The 5,337-nt window shown below is 48.4% G+C and overlaps 1 pseudogene; it reads right to left on the bottom strand.

Moving 5' to 3' along the window:
• Nucleotides 1–2,545: 2,545 nt before the first annotated feature.
• The window catches only part of LOC105508842, an 18,910-nt pseudogene continuing 16,118 nt past the window's right edge, over nucleotides 2,546–5,337 (bottom strand).

Raw genomic sequence — 5,337 nt, 5'->3', positions numbered from 1 at the left:
GCACCACCACGCCCAGCTAATTTTGTATTTTTAGTAGAGATGGGGTTTCTCCATGTTGGTCAGGCTGGTCTCAAACTCCCTACCTCAAGTGATCCAACTGCCTTGGCCTCCCACAGTGCTGGGATTACAGGCATGAGACACCGTGCCCGGCAACTTTATTTTTTTTTTTTAACTTTTGCACTAAACTTTGCATTTGACCCATTTAAACTGCATCTTAGCTGGGTGCAGTGGAGTATGCCTATAGTCCCAGCTACTTCAGAGGCTAACGTGAGAGGATCATCTGAGGCCAGGATTTAAGGCTGTAGTGTGCTATGAATGCACCTGTGAATAGAGCTGTGCTCCAGCATATAGAGACCCTGTCTCTAAAAAATGAAAAAACAAAAGAGAAAAAGAACCCGCCTCATTAGATTTGGTCCTGCCTGCCAAGATCTCTTTATATTCTGATTCTGCTATCCAACATATTGTCTCTACCGGATTATTGATGTCTACAAATGTGATAATCTGTCATCAACGTTCTTAACTAAACCATTTGTACAAACATTGAATAGGACAGCACTCGGAACAGTATGCACTAGACACTTGTAACTGGGTATTAATCCATTATTAGTTAATAGGATTCTCAGTATTGTTTGCATTACCTCCTCAGCCAATAGCAACTGGGAGCCTAGTTCAACTGGACTGTGCAGCTGCAGGGCCCTATTGTAGACTTCACAGAAGAGAGGTCTGAGTTCTGTGTCTCAAGCCAAAAGGAGAAAAAAAATTTTTTTTTTCTTTGAAACGGAGTTTTGCTCTTGTTGCCCAGGCTGGAGTGTGATGGCACGATCTTGGCTCACCACAACCTCTGCCTCCCGGGTTCAAGCGATTCTCCTGACTCAGCCTCCCTAGTAGCTGAGATTACAGGCCTCCACCACCACGCCTGGCTAATTTTGTATTTTTAGTAGAGATGGGGTTTCTTCATGTTGGTCAGGCTGGTCTCGAACTCCCGACCTCAGGTGATCCACTCACCTCGGCCTCCCAAAGTGCTGGGATTACAGGTGTGAGCCACTGCGCCCAGCCCAAGAGGAGAAAAATTTAAATAGAATAGTAAGCAAGTTTTCTACCCATTTCTTGGGCTTTTGTCATCTGGGTCATTTCCTCTAAAGATCTGCTTCTTTCATTTCAGAACCCACAAATTTTCTAAACGCCGATAAATTGTCATTCATTCTTCAATTTTGTATCACCTGGTTTGGGTCAACTACAGTTCCAATCTACCACATCCTTTCTGGCTTCACTTCTTTCCTTATCCACCTTGGACTTCATGGACTATGATCTCAAGACACTTTTACCACACCCTTAGTTACCTTTCTCTTTTGTTCTTTGGTCCCAACCACCTCACCCCTCCCCAGTTCTAGATCAATGTAACCTTTATGTTTATTTGCTTATTCAATAAATATTTATTGAGTGCCTGTTGATATGTCAACAGTTGTTCTAGGTATCGAGGACACAGATGTATTTTCTCTCCTTCTAAGTGTTGGCTTCTGTTTTATGGGAGAGCATTAGTTAATCAGGAGTCGGAACTGGTATCAATATGTGGTTTCCAGCCTTAACTTGGAAGTCCTCATGGGGAGCCAAATGCCTTGTCAATTTCTCACAGATGCTCTCCTTAAGCACCTCTTTCTAGTCCCAGCCTCTGCCTTTTGTAGACCACCTTATAGTCTGCCTCAAAAGGATAATAGACAAACCAGTGCCACATTCCCCAGCTTTCCTTTTCCTTTTCACCCTCCCCCCCCCCCAGGCTGGAGTAGTACAGTGGCACAATCTCAGCTTCCTGCAACCTCCGCCTCCCCGGTTCAAGCGATTCTCCTGCCTCAGCCTCCCCAGTAGCTGAGATTACAGGCGCCCGCCACCACGCCTGGCTAATTATTTTTGTATTTTAGTAGAGACAGGGTTTCAAATGATCTACCTGCCTTGGCCTCCCAAAGCATTGGGATTACAGGCATGAGCCAGCACACCTGGCCTCTTCTCTTTTCTCTTTTTCTTTTCTTTTTACTTTTCTTTTCTCTCTTCTCTTCTCCTCTTTTCCTTATTTCTTTTTCCTTTTTTCCCTCACTCTGTCACTCAGGTGGAGTGCAGTGGCATGATCTCGGCTCACTGCAACCTCCCCCTCCTGGGTTGAATCGATTCTCCTGCCTCAGCCTCCTGAGTAGCTGGGATTACAGGCACCCACCACCATGCCCGGCTAATTTTTGTGTGTTTAGTAGAGACAGGGTTTTGCCATGTTGGCCAGGCTGGTCTCCAACTCCTGACCTCAGGTGATCCACCCGTCTCGACCTCCCAAAGTGCTCTTTCTCTGTCTCTTCTTTCCTTCTTTCTCTCTCTCTCTTTGTCTTCTTTCTCTCTCTCTTTCTCTCTTTCTTTCTTTTTTCCCCCCCAGACCAGGTCTCACTCTGTAGCCCAGGATGGAGTATAGGGGCGCCATCACAGCTCACTGCAGCTTCAACTTCCCAGGCTCCAGCAATCCTCCCACCTCAGCCTCTGAGGAGCTAGGACCACAGGTACACACTGCCACACTTGGCTATTTTTTTTTTTTTTTATGTTTTTTTAGAGACGGGGTCTCACTATGTTGCCCAGGCTGCTCTCCTGGGCTTGAGGGATCTTCCCATCTCAGCCTCCCAAAGTGCTAGGATTACACACATGAGCCACTGTGCCCGGCCACATTCCTCCTTTTGACCTCTAAACTGTGAGGGCACCCATCTGTATGTATCTTCCTGCCTCGCTGAAGAAGAGGATCTCCTTACAAAGGCCTTATAACTCAGACCTTTACCCTCCCATCTGTCTCTTCTGAAATACTGCACCCTAACATTTATCCTTTCTCACTTTTATAATGTATTTTATTCTGCAAGGTCATTCTCTTTAACTTACAAGTATGTTTGATTCCCTCATTCTAAATAATCTTTCTTCAACCCGACCACCCTTCTGCTTTGTCTTCACCTCACATTTCTTTCTTTTTTTTTTTTTTTTTTGAGGCAGAGTCTCGCTCTGTCGCCCGGCCTGGAGTGCAGTGGCCGGATCTCAGCTCACTCCAAGCTCCGCCTCCTGGGTTTATGCCATTCTCCTGCCTCAGCCTCCCAAGTAGCTGGGACTACAGGCGCCCGCCACCTCGCCCGGCTAGTTTTTTGTATTTTTTAGTAGAGACGGGGTTTCACAGTGTTAGCCAGGATGGTCTCGATCTCCTGACCTCGTGATCCGCCCGTCTCGGCCTCCCAAAGTGCTGGGATTACAGGCTTGAGCCACCGTGCCCGGCCGGAAGTTTTATTTTCTTTCTTTCTTTTTTTTTTTGAGACAGAGTCTCGCTCTGTCGCCCAGGCTGGAGTGCCGTGGCGCGATCTCGGCTGACTGCAAGCTCCGCCTCCCAGGTTCATGCCATTCTCCTGCCTCAGCCTCCGGAGTAGCTGGGACTACAGGCGCCCGCCACCTCGCCCAGCTAGATTTTTGTATTTTTTAGTAGAGACGGGGTTTCACCGTGTTAGCCAGGATGGTCTGGATCTCCTGACCTCGTGATCCGCCCATCTCGGCCTCCCAAAGTGCTGGGATTACAGGCTTGAGCCACCGCGCCCGGCCTTAATTTTGTATTTTTAATAGAGACAGGGTTTCTCCATGTTGGTCAGGCTGGTCTCGAACTGCTGACCTCAGGTGATCCACCAAACTTGGCCTCTCAAAGTGCTGGGATTACAGGTGTGAGCCACTGCACCGGGCCTGGAAGTTTTATTTTCTTTCTTTCTTTTTTTTTTTGAGACAGAGTCTCGCTCTGTCGCCCAGGCTGGAGTGCCGTGGCGCGATCTCGGCTGACTGCAAGCTCCGCCTCCCAGGTTCATGCCATTCTCCTGCCTCAGCCTCCCGAGTAGCTGGGACTACAGGCGCCCGCCACCTCGCCCGGCTAGATTTTTGTATTTTTTAGTAGAGACGGGGTTTCACCGTGTTAGCCAGGATGGTCTGGATCTCCTGACCTCGTGATCCGCCCATCTCAGCCTCCCAAAGTGCTGGGATTACAAGCTTGAGCCACCGCGCCCGGCCTTAATTTTGTATTTTTAATAGAGACAGGGTTTCTCCATGTTGGTCAGGCTGGTCTCGAACTGCTGACCTCAGGTGATCCACCAAACTTGGCCTCTCAAAGTGCTGGGATTACAGGTGTGAGCCACTGCACCGGGCCTGGAAGTTTTATTTTCTTTCTTTCTTTTTTTTTTTGAGACAGAGTCTCGCTCTGTCGCCCAGGCTGGAGTGCCGTGGCGCGATCTCGGCTGACTGCAAGCTCCGCCTCCCAGGTTCATGCCATTCTCCTGCTTCAGCCTCCCCAGGAATACAGGCTGGGAATACAGGCACTCGCCACCACCCCTGGCTAATTTTTTTGTATTTTTTAGTGGAGACAGAGTTTCACCGTGTTAGCCAGGAGGGTCTCGATCTCCTGACCTCGTGATCTGCCGGCATCCGCCTCCTAAAGTGCTGGGATTGCAGGCATGAGCCACAGTGCCCGGCCGGAAGTTTTATTTTCTATACCTTCTTCAGCTCTCTTAATTTGGCAACCCACTGAAATTAAGCTTTTGTCCTTATTACTTTACTACATCTATTCTCAAAATGCCTAATTGCCAAATACAATAGCCTATTTTCAGTTCTTATCTGAATTTTTTTCCAAACTCCTTTCTTCCCAATTTCATATATTCAGTGAGACAGAGGTCCCCAAACCCTGGGCTGCAGACCAGCACCAGTTCATGGCCTGTTAAGAACCGGGCTGCACAGTAGGAGATGAGTGACTGGCAAGTGAGCATCAGAGCCTGAGCTCCGCCTCCTGTCAGATTAGCAGACATTAGTTTCTCATAGGATTGCAAACCCTATCGTGAACTATGCATGCAAGGGATTTGGGTTACATCCTCCTTATGAGAATCTAATGCCTGATGATCTGATGGAACAGTTTCATCCCAGTACCATTCCCACCTCCCACATCCCCCGCCCCCAACAGATCCATTGAAAAATTGTCTTCCACAAAAGCAGTCACAGGGCCAGGTGCCAGAAAAACAGCAGTGAAGCCAGGCGTGGTGGCTCACACCTGTAATCCCAGCACTTTGGGAGGCTGAGGTGGGCAGATCCCTTGAGGTCAGGAGTTCAAGACCAGCCTGGCTAACATAGTGAAACCCTGTCTCTACTGAAAATACAAAAATTAGCTGGGCATTATGGTGGGTGCCTGTAATCCCAACTATTCAGGAGGCTGACGCAGGAGAATCGCTGGAACCCACGAGGCAGAGGTTGCAGTAAGCCAAGATCACGCCACTGCACTCCAGCCTGGGTGACAGAGCGAAACTTTGT

The sequence above is a fragment of the Colobus angolensis genome, unplaced genomic scaffold, assembly GCF_000951035.1.
Source record: "Colobus angolensis palliatus isolate OR3802 unplaced genomic scaffold, Cang.pa_1.0 Scaffold169, whole genome shotgun sequence".
Taxonomy (NCBI): domain Eukaryota; kingdom Metazoa; phylum Chordata; class Mammalia; order Primates; family Cercopithecidae; genus Colobus; species Colobus angolensis.
Note: the sequence above shows the minus strand (reverse complement) of the source record. Positions and strands in the feature narration are given on the sequence as shown.